Here is a 12,278-nt window from a genome sequence, read left to right as displayed (position 1 = left end):
CCACACATTTAATCTCTTTCCCAAGAGCTATTTTGTCAAATTAAAAGGATTTATTGAAGGGAGTTCCTGTTGTGGCTCAGTGGTAACGAACCCGACTAAAACACATGAGAATGCAGGTCCGATCCATGGCTTTGCTCGGTGGGTTAAGGATCTGGCATTGCCATGAGCTGTGGTATAGGTCACAGATGAGGCTCAGATCCCAAGTTGCTGTGGCTGTGGAGGAGGCCAGCAGATGCAGCTCCAATTCCACCCCTAGCCTGAGAATCTCCATATGCCACAGATGCAAAAAAAGACAAAAAAAACAAACAAACAAAGAGTTACTGAATACCTCACCTTGAGTTGGACCCTCATTTTGAGACATCTTCATTCATTCACAAGGGTTTTTTTCTTGTTTTTGCCCATGTCCACTGTATGTGGACGTTCCCTGGGTCAGGGATCAAACTTAAGCCACAACAGTGACCCAAGATGCTATACTGACAATCAGGATCCTTAACCTGCTAGGCCACTAGGGAACTCCTTCATCCATTCAAAAATGTTATCAGTGGATGAAATGGCCATGAACTTGACTGGATCCTTACCAAAGAGATGAATTTTAATTGGCCTTTTAAAAGGACCTTTCATGTCCTCATTTTTTTTTTTAAATGGCTGCACCTGCAGCATATGGAGGTTCCCAGGCTAGGGGTCGAATTGGAGCTGCATCTGCTGGCCTCCACCACAGCCACAGCAATGCTGGATCCTTAACCCACTGAGCAAGGTCAGGGATCTAACCTGCATTCTCATGGATACTAGTCGTGTTTGTAACCTGCAGAGCCATGATGGGAGCTCCTCATTTTTTCCTTTTACCTGTTAGGGGTGAGGAGCAGTTATGACTTTCAACTGTATAAGACCATAATTTTCTGGTCCCTCTCAATTTTTTCCCTTTTGTGCTTGGAGATATGGCAATTACTTTCTGAGTTTATTTCAAATGCAATCAACAGAAACTGAGGCTCACTACTATCTTCTTTCCCCTAGGGTTACAAGTTTAGTAGGTGTTAAGACCTACCTTCTGGAGTTCCCATTGTGGCCCAGTGGTAACAAACCTGCCTAGTATCCATAAGGACAGCCGTAAAAAGACTAAATAAATAAATAAATAAATAAATAAATAAATAAATAAATAAAATAAAATAAATCTACCTTCCAAGTTATTGTGGGTGGCAACTTTTTTTTTTTTTTTTTTTGGCCACATCTATGGCATATGCAATTTCCTGGACCAGGAACTGAACCTACACCACATCAGGAACTTCAGCCACTGCAGTGACAACACTGGATCCTCAACCCACTGCACCACAAGAGAATTCCTGCAGGTGACAATTTTATCCAATATTTTGCCACTATGGAATATGAATTGCTATCTTTCCAACATCTGCTCATAGTTTCTTCACCACCTGATGCCCAGCTCCTAAGCCATTGCCACAAATTTTAGATTATATTGTTTGGTAGGACCCCACTTTTTTGTATTAGAGAGTAATTTAGAGAGCCTAAATTACACCAAGCTGGCAGACAGTCATTAAATTTCAACAGCTTAAAGCCACAAAGGAGTATTTCTGGGTCACTGCAAATCAGCAGGAGTCTCCACTTAGCAGAGTCACTCAGAAACCCAGGCTAGTGGAGTCACCATACCAAAGGGACAAGATGTGGTAAACTGCAGGATGGTTCTGCAGAAGCAGAACCACTTAAGAACTTTAAGCTTATTCTTAGAAGTGACACTTGTCACTTCCATTGAAACTTCATCAACTGAGCAAGTTACATGGCACACCTAACTTCATGGAGACAGGGAAGTGTAACCCTCTCATGTACTCAAGAGGAAAGTCAGAAACATTTGGTGAGTGGAACTAATGACTAACTCACACACTTGGTCCATTTTTATTTTGGTTCTGTGAGAGGATACTGGCTATACCTCAAGAGCTATTTTCAATCCAAGGCCCTACTTTGTGTGTGTGTGTGTGTGTGTGTGTGTGTGTGTGTGCGCGCGCGCGCGCGCGCGCTATTTTAGGGCAGCCCCCGTGGCATATGGAGGTTCCCAGGCTAGTGGTCAAATTGGAGCTACAGCTGCCAGCCTACGCCACAGCCACAGCAATGCAGGATCTTAGCTGTGTCTGTGACCAGTGTCACAGCAACACTGGATCCTTAACCCACTGAGCGAGTCCAGGGATCGAACCCGCATCCTCGTGGATCCTAGTCGAGTTCATTAACCGCTGAGCCATGAAGGGACTTCCAGCCCATGTCTTTAATTATGGAAAAATAACTGGACATTGTATCTTAAAATACTTTATCTTATTCTTTTTCTGAGACTCCAGTTAAGTGGATGTCATCCACTCCAGTTTGTCACACACCCCTTATCTTTTCCATCTCTGTATCTCGATATCCTTCCTGATAGTTTTTTTTTTTTTTTTTGGTCTTTTCCCAGGGCCACACCCGCGGCATATGGAGGTTCCCAGACTAGGGGTCCAACTGGAGCTGTAGCTGCCAGCCTATGCCAGAACTACAGCAAAGCGGGATCTGAGCCGTGTCTGCGACCTACACCACAGCTCACGGCAATGCAGGATCCTTAACCCACTGAGCAAGGCCAGGGATCAAACCTGCGACCTCATGATTCCTAATTGGATTCATTAACCACTGAGCCACGACAGGAACTCCACTTCCTGATATTTTTATGTTGGCTTTTGTCCACCACCTAATCTTCCAATTCTTTGGCTGAATCCACCCTATTTACCCCCATGTATCAAAGTTATTTGTTAAAATGATTCTACTTGTCATTCCCCACATTCCTAGTTACTGTTTATAATTGATCTTCTTGCTTTATGTTTGCAATGTCCTCCCTTACATCTTGAAGATATGTATTGTCCTTAATAGAAATCCTTCTGCCCAGTGGTTTGTCTTACTTCTTCTGCTACAGTCATTCATTTGGTGGTTGTTTTCGTCTTTGAGCTCATGTTCCCCTGGAAGGGTTGGCTCTCTTGGCCAATAATGTGTTCTTTGGGAGGAGGAGTGAGATTCAGGACCAGGTTCCTGCTTTGGCCCCTCCCAGCAAAGCTATGAGGGGAGTGCCTCAGGGTGTGGAACCTCTGAGCATCTGGTCTCTGTTTGTCAATGCACACAGATAAGCCAGAAAACCCTGCCTTCCAGAGAACATCTCTGAGCTTTGCCCTAGTCATTCCTTTTTTCTAAGAGCTGCTTCATTCTATACAGTTGGTTTATCCCAACCAAGGTGTGGAAGAGGAAGGAGAGCCTGCTCAGTGGCTGCCTGCCAGCCTTTGTTTGTTGACTCTATTTCTCATCCTAGCTAGCTCTAGAACTGCCTTGAGATCACTTTGGCATTTGTTTTTCTTTTCCTTTTCTTTTCTTTTTTTTTTTGTCTTTTTTTTTTTTTTAGGGGAATACTCGTGGCATGTGGAGGTTCCCAGGCTAGGGGTCAAATTGGAGCTGAAGCTGCTGGCTTACACCACAGCTCATAGCAACACCAGATCCTTAACCCACTGAGTGAGGCCAGGGATTGAACCTGCATCCTCATGGATCCTAGTCAGGTTCGTTAACCACTGAGCCACAACGAGAACTCCCACCTTGGCATTTCTAACTGGTGCTGCATTGATGTTTTCTGCCCAGAGAGGTGAAAGGGCAGTCTACTATGTATCTGGAGAATTGCAGAGGAGAGAAAATCCACAATTAGGAAGCCTTCCCTCAGTTTCTCATCCATCCATGATATCTGACTTTCTCCACCTCTAATCTGCAGTTTTCCCCCAGGCTGGACCCGTCTGGCTTCTGTCTCCAGAGTTAGGTCCTTGGATACATCACTCCTCTCTCACTAATAATGCGTCATCAGGGTTGAGTTTGGCGGAGGGACTCTTCAGTCTACTTAATTCAGTATCAAAATAGGAATCTGAAAGCTCCATCTGCTTTCCATCATCTAGAAATTTCCCAGTATTTCTGGTCTGCTAATGGCTCTTCATCTTATTTTCTATTTCTGTTATGTATGGGTTATTTCCAAAATCATTTGTATCTCTATTCTGTCATTTCAAATGCAACACCAGGTTCTGAAATCTTTCCTCCTCATCTTCTGAAGGATCTTCTCCTCAGTAAGAAGCTGGGGTCGCATCCTCCCTCTCCATAGCTTCCCCATTGGTAACGTGAGAGCAGATGGACAATGCGGTGTTCCAGGGCCTTTCTCCTCTCATGCACTATGACTCCAGGGATCAGGCCCAGCTATTGTTGGGCTTGTTTTCTTTGTGACATTCCACATTAGTTCAGAAATGTGGGCAGGGGCACCACATTCTCCCTAATCTCACACTCTGCTCATGGGTAGTCAGGAGGTGAAATGGAGAGCTGAGAAATGAAGACTGTTGCCTCTTAGAAGAAAAGCATAAAACCATCTACCAAAACAATTCCAGAAATGAGCAGCTGAGCTAGGTGAACATAGGATGCTCCAGAGAAATGTAAACCTGGTGGCAGGGATGAGATGCATGGAGTGGGGGATAACGGAAGGATTTCTTATTGTTCCCAAAGCAAAAGCAGACTTCCAAATTACTTTTATCTTGCACTCTGGTCTTTCGAAGTCCCTACTGCCCCCAGGAGTTGTTAATGACTAATGTGAGATTCTAACTTCCTAGGAGATAGGGGTTTCTCTGTGTGATCTGTGATGCTGGAAAACAAACAGGGGGGTGATAACCTGAATGACCTCCAAATATCTTGCCTATTAAATACTCAATGGGGTCTCTTTGCCGAGGCAGAGACCATGAATACTTCTGGGAAGAGCTAAAATCTGCTCTAAGGAGGCTTGGGGTGAGCTGGAAGGAGTACCAGGGTGCTCACTCCTTTCTAAATCTAACCTTGGCCTTGTATAAAATTATTCAGCCTATGATCCCTGCTGGTAAACACCTGAGCCTGACAGCTCTAGAAGTGAGGGGGCTGGGGTGGGGTGTGGCCTTTGAGGTCCAAGCATGAGGCACAGACAAATTTCACTCCTTGCCACCCATGATTTTAACCAGGTAAGGCCATAGACTATTGGTCAAGAACCTCATAGGCATATGAAGAAGCTGAGGCCAAGAGAGGTCAGAGACTTGCCTGATGTCACATGGTGAGTCAATAGCTGATCTAGGATTAGAACCCAAGGCCCCTTATTCCCATGTGGAAGTCTGCCTGTGGAATGGGAGAAAACAGTTTCAAATGATGCAGCCGACAAGGGCTTAATCTCCGAAGTATACCAACAACACATACAACCCAATATCAAAAACAAAAACAAAAACAAAAACCAACAACCCAATTGAAAAATGGGCAGAAGACCTGAATAGACAAATCTCCAAAGAAGAATACAGATGGTCAAAAATCACATGAAAAGATGTTCAACATCACTCATTATTAGAGAAATGCAAATCAAAACCACTATGAGGTACCTACCACCTTACACCAGGCACAATGGCCATCAGCAAAAAGTCTACAAACAGTAAGTGCTGGAGATGGTGTGGAGAAAAAGGAACCCTATTACACTGTTGTTGGGATTGTAAATTGGTGCAACCACTGTGGAAAACAGTGTGGAGATTCCTCAGAAAACTAAAAATAGAATTATCATTTGATCCAGCAATCCTACTACTGGGCATCTATCCAGAGAAAACCATGACTCGAAAAGACACATGTACTCCAATGTTCATTGCAGCACTATTTGCAGTAGCCAAGACATGGAAACAACCTAAATGTCTATCAACAGAGGAGTGGATCAAGAAGATGTGGTACATATACACAACTGAATACTACTCAGCCATTACAATGAACAAAATACCAGCATTTTTAGCAACATGGAGGGACCTAGAAATTATCATGCTGAGTGAAGTCAGTCAGACAATGAGACACCAACATCAAATGCTATCACTTACATGTGGAATCTGAAAAAAGGACACAATGAACTTCTTTGCAAAACTTTGAAAAACTTATGGTTTCCAAAGAAGACAGTTTGGGGGGTGGGGGGATGTGCTGGGGGTGTGGGATGGAAATCCTATAAAATTGGATTGTGATGATCATTGTACAACTATAAATGTAACAAATTCATTGAGTAATAAAAAAAATTTTTAAAATAAAATTAAAAAAAAAAAAACCAATGAGACCTAATCAAACTTACAAGCTTTTGCACTGCAAAGGAAACCATTAAAAAAAAAAAAGACAGCCTATGGAATGGGAGAAAATAGTTTCAAACAATGCAACTGACAAGGGCTTAATCTCCAAAGTATACCAACAACTCATACAACTCAACATCAAAAAAACCCAACAACCCAACTGAAAAATGGGCAGAAGACCCGAATAGACATTTCTCCGAAGAAGACATACAGATGGCTAACAAGCACATGAAAAAATGCTCAATGTCACTAATTATTAGAGAAATGAAAATCAAAACTATAGTGAGGTACCACTTCACACTGGTCAGAATGGCCATAATTAGTAAGTTCACAAATAACAAATGCTAGAGAGGGTGTGGAGAAAAGGGTACCTACCTTCCTTCACTGTTGGTGGGAATGTAAACTGGTACAACCACTATGGAAAACACTGTGGAGATTCCTCAGAAAACTAAATATAAAACTATCATATGATCCAGCAATCCCACTCATGGACATATATCTGGACAAAACTTTCATTGAGAAAGATACATGCACTCCTGTGTTCACTGCAGCTCTATTCACAATAGGCAAGACATGAAAACAACCTACATGTCCATCGACAGAGGAATGGATTAAGAAGATGTGGTACATATAAACAATGGAATACCATCCAGCCATAAAAAAGAACAAAATAATGCCACTGATGCACATATACAATGGAATACTACTCAGTCACTAAAAAGAACAAAATAATGCCATTTGCAGCAACATTGATGGAACTACAGACTCTCATACTAAGTAAGTAGAATGAGAAAGACACCATATGATATCACATATCTGGAATCTAATATATGGCACAAACGAACCTATCTAGAGAAAAAACAAACTCATGGACATGGAGAACAACTTGTGGTTGCCAAAGGGGAGGGAGAGGCAGTGGGATGGACTGGGAGTTTGGGGTTAGTGGTTGCAAACTATCTCATTTGGAGTGGATAAGCAATAAGATCCTGCTGTATAACACAGGAGACTATATCCAATCACTAGTGATGGAACATAATGGAAGATAATGTGAGAAAAAGAATGTCACTTTGTGGTACAGCAGAAATCGACAGAACATTGTAAACCAACATAGTAAAAAAAATTAATTAAAAAAACACCCACAGAGTTCCCATCATGGCTCAGAGGCAATGAATCTGACTAGTATCCATGAGGACGCAGGTTCAATCCCTGGCCTCACTTGATGGTTAAGGATCTGGCGTTGCCATGAGCTGTGTTGTAGATCACAGATGTAGCTCAGATCAGGCATTGCTGTGGCTGTGGTGTAGGCTGGCAGATGCAGCTCCAGTTCAACCCCTAGCCTGGGAACTTCCATATATTGCAGGTGTGGCCCTAAAAAGCAAAAAAATAAAAAATAAAATAAACTTCCTGCATGCTAATCCCAGGAACCTGTCCTGCCACACTTGGGTTGAATTACAGTCATGAGGAGGCCAGATGTTAGGGAGGAGCTGGGGTCCAGTGGCTTCAGCCATGGTGGGGCAGCAAGACAAGGCATAGACTCTGAAACTGGAGACCTGGATTCCTGCCTCCTCAGAGCAGCTCTCTGTCCTATTATGATTTTTGTCTGCAACCCCCAAAACAGATGAGGGGGAAGAGGATATGCCATTATTGCTGTTCCAAACCATGATTCTCCATCACTGTTTAAAAGCCATGCTGGTGTCCCAGAGGATCAGTCTCTCCCATGCTCATTACCACTGACCCAAATCTTTACTCTCTTCTCAGGCTTCACCCACTCACTTTCCTTGCTCTGTCTTCTTCACAGGAAAAAAAAATGGAGCCTTCGATGGGGCCTCCACTGATTTCCCATCTCTCATCCTTATCATCCCATCATCAACTTCTTTCCTCCAGCCCAAGGAAGGAGTGGTTCTCTCTAGGCTCCGAATCTTGTCCCTTTCTGCCTTCTCAGAGATCTCTAGGCACCTACGCCACAGCCACACCCACAGCCACACCAGATCTGAGCTGCATCTGCGACCTACACCACAGCTCATGGCAACGCCGGATCCTTAACCCACTGAACGAGGCCAGAGCTCATGGATCCTAGTCAGGTTCGTTTCCACTAAGCCATGACAGGAACTCCTTTTTAAAAAAAAAAAAAAAAAAAGTTCATCTGGTTCTGAATGTATCTAAAGGTAGCTCCAGTAAGATTGGTGAACTGGGTTTGCAAGGAATAGAAAATCAAAGACAACCGTAAGATTTCTGGCCTAAGCTATTGGAAGAATGGCACTGCTGTCATCTGAGTTGGGGAAGGCTGCCGGAGAAATGATTTTATTTTGTTTCACTGGTGGTAAGATTGGGTAGTGGAAATCATGAATTTGACTGGAGACAAATAGAGATGTCAAGCAGGCAGCTGGAAATAGACAATTCAAGACACAGTCCACGCTGAAACTTTGCACCAGAGAGTTCTTGGAGCACAGATAGGATATAAAGAGATGAGATGATCAGGGGCGGGGGGTGTAGACCCAGAAGAAAAGGGTTCTGAGCACTAAGTCCTGGGGTTCCCTAGAACTCAGGGGTTGGGGAGAAGAGAAGCATCTGACATAGAAGACTAGAAGGAACAGCTCGTGAGATGAAAAGTAAGACAGCAGAGTGTTCTAGAAGTGGAAAAAGCTTCAAGAAAGAGAATCAATCAGGAGAGAGAGTAAACAGACTGACCTCAGGACAAAGGCAAAATGACTGGAGTGATGTCCTTGCATAGGTGATGCTGCCTCAACAGGAACAGCCACCCATCACCCACAGCACCAGAGGGTGGGTGGGTGGGGGAGTATGTGGGCCTAGGTGCTCCGTCTTCCCTCCCAGCTCTGCCCTTTTCAAGGGTTTTTTTCCCCTTCTGCCTCCATCACCTGACCCCTTTCCTCCTCTCAAACCCATGAGGCACACTAGTAGGGTAATCAGATCAAGGTGGTCCCAACCTGCATTGTCTTAGAGATGTGCCAGGCCTGGGCAGGACCCTGATGAGGTTCACTTGTCAAATTCTTCCCCTCTTTCAAGGTCAGCTCTAAGCCCACCTCCTTTGGGAACCCTTCTCTGATCTCCACAGCCCCAGCACACACCGCTTTCTCCTCCACCCCGCCCGCTTCCTCCTCTAGCTCCAAGCTCAGGGAGCATCCTTGCAGATCTAGGGTGAGGTGAGGACTGAAGCCCTCTTCAGCTGCCCTTCCATCTCTCACCAGGAGGGGGCTTGGGGTAGCAAGTGCTAAAGTCATCAAGGGAGGGAAGAATTTGAAAAAAACAAACAAACAAACAAGAACAAGGAAGTTGGAGGCAAACTTAGTTCCTTCTTGGTTTAGCCGACCACTTGTCCATGATGCTAGCCTGCTTCATCAGTCCCATCTGCCCCAGGGTCTAGAAAGGAATCTTTCTGCGGCTCTCAGTGAGAAACGCCCAGCTGCGGGGAAGCCCAGGAGGATTCTTTTAGAGGAAAAGGAGGCAGAGACCCTGAACAACGGACCCACATACCCTAGCCATATGGCTAGTCCTTGGCAGGACTGGGAGGTGAGCCCCGGTGTCCTGGTTTCCAGCCTACGGTACTGTCTACATCCCAGTCCTGCCAGCCAGGGATAAGACGTTCACTCCAGAGTTCAAGTTTTCTTTCAGCCACAACATGTGGGACTCTGAGGGAGCATGGAGGAGGAACCTGGAGGAGAGTGAGCCTGGGTTCCTGCTCCAAGGGAGCTCTCAAAATGCCTATGGAGACACGGCATGTGACAAGCAGATAACACAGTGGGCAGGGAATGTCAGATCAGGTCAGGGTTGAAGTCGGCACCTGCACCTTTATGGGGACTTAGAGAAGGAAGTAATTGGATTTATCCAGTTTGAGAGACCCACTTCTGATAGACTCCCTTCCCCTGAGGGGAGGGAATGGGGCTGTGTGAGTATTTACAGAGTGTGGAGGATGTGGACTGATGGAAACGAACCACATTTTGACAGCAGTGCTGACCCCAACAGAAAGATGAAGAACTGATGGGAGAATTTCTAGGGTGAGGGGAGGAATCTAGTGGCTGGGGTCGTTCTTAGGGGTAGCCACACATCTCCCTGAGTGGAGAGTCATTGCTGCTGCTGAAGTTTCCTCCTGGAAACCCAGGATCCATCACCATTTGTCTGTGGAGGTGTCAGGTTTCCTTGGAAAGTCTGCTTGTAGTGATTTCTTTAGAAGTTGTGTTTGTGATGATCTCATCATGAAAAACGAGGAAAGGATTCTAGATGCCAACTATGTTATTGTGCTGAAAGTCCTGTTTTATGAAAACAAATGCAAGATTGTATTCATTGGCAACTGCTAGCCACAAACGTGGAAAAAGTAGTTAAGCCAATAAGAAATAATACCCCATATCTGATGCACGAACCATGGGCAAAGTGGGCCAGTGGAAAGGAAGAAAGCTTGGTTTCCAACCAGTGGGAAGAAGCAGGGAGGGAGGGAACCTGTAAGAGAACTGAACCTTGGTCACTGACTAGAGACACCACAGCTCGCACAGCTTGACTCTGGTTGTTTTCTCCAGGATCAGGGACCCAAGTGGAGACCTAGCAATGGCCATGACATGGTCCAAGAGAGGTTTCTTCCAACACACACTGTATTTCTCCCAAAGAGAAGGACAGTGGGCTGAGAGAAGATAGGCAGGGAAAGGGGGTCTAGATTGACAGTCAATCTTGCCCCAGAAATTAGGGACTGACATGAGGAACCGGCAGATTAAGAACAACCCATCAAGGAGGAACGAATAGATTGTTCTCCGCACTGGGACTGTAATGTCCCCACCAGGGCTGGGACTATGGTAAGATGTTGTGAAGACACCCAAGCACAATGTCTCAAGTCCAACTAAAAACAAATGACCGTCACAAGAACCTGTGGCTAAAAACAGCAATAATAGTACTTACGATTCAGCACCTGGATTGAGGTTGGTTCCGGGTTTCAAGTGGTTCATCCACTTGAAAGACAGTTTATCCACTGTCTTCCTTACGGGGTCTCCACTGCTGACTTTGGATGCTGGACCTCTTGTTCTCCGTGCCTTATTCTTCCAGTTGGGACACTTTGTTGTCCCGTTCTGTGCTTGCTTCTCTGAGTCTGCCACAAGCTAAACCTAAGATTAAGGCCAGCAAGAGGATGCCGTAAAGGAGGCACCTCTGTCGTAAAATTGAAGGAGGCGCCTTCTCTCAGGGTCCTACAAGTGCTGATAACTCAAATATTTGAACATGATTCGAAGCCATTAATTAGATAAAAACAACTTCCCATTGTGGCTCAGTGGAAATGAACCTGACCGGTATCCATGAGGATGATCCCTGGCCTCACTCAGTGGGTTAAGCATCCAACGTTGCCATCAGCTATAGTTTAGGTGGCAGGTGTGGCTGTGGCTGTGGCTGTAGGCTGGCAGCTGCAGCTCCAAACTGACCCTTAGCCTGGGAACTTCCAAATGCTGAGGGTGTGGCCCTTAAAACAAAACAAAACTTCCAGTATGATGACAGAGTTCCCTTGGTATCATGGAGCAGTTTTTATGTTCTTGTTTTGTTCTTTAATTCTGGCACAAGCCTCCAGGGGAGGACCATGCGGACCCTCCCGCAGCAGGACACAGACTCTGAGATGGATCCCTGGGAGTGGGGGTGCTGTCAGCTGCGCTATGGAGAAGGAAGAGGCAAAGGGAAGGGGACTGAATGGTTCCATCGGGGACAGATAATGAAGAAACAATGCTGGGTGGGATGGAGGCAGCTAGTTATACAGGTCTAGTTAGGGGATGTTTTGTTATTTTGCAGTGTGTGTTGGGGGTGAGGATAAACTGTTCCTGATGATCCTCCCCAGAAGATCAGTTTCTTTCTCTCTCTCTCTCTTTTTCTTTTTTTGGCCACCCAATGGGCATATGGCATTCCTGGGCCAGGGATCAAATTCAAGCCACATTTTTGACCCATGATGCAGCTGCAGCAACGCTGTATCCTTAACCCACTGTGCGAGGCCAGGGATCGAACCTGTGTCCCAGAGCTCCAGAAACATGGCCCTTGGATCCTATTGCACCACAATGGGAACTCCAGTTCCTCTCTTTTTTCAAACTGCTCCTGTTATTTGGCAGCCGGAAGCTGCCAGCTGAAAGTATTTGGGTCCAGACACCTGAAGTCTATTTCAAC

Source organism: Phacochoerus africanus, chromosome 9 (genome assembly GCF_016906955.1).
Source record: "Phacochoerus africanus isolate WHEZ1 chromosome 9, ROS_Pafr_v1, whole genome shotgun sequence".
In the NCBI taxonomy this organism is placed as follows: domain Eukaryota; kingdom Metazoa; phylum Chordata; class Mammalia; order Artiodactyla; family Suidae; genus Phacochoerus; species Phacochoerus africanus.
Note: the sequence above shows the minus strand (reverse complement) of the source record.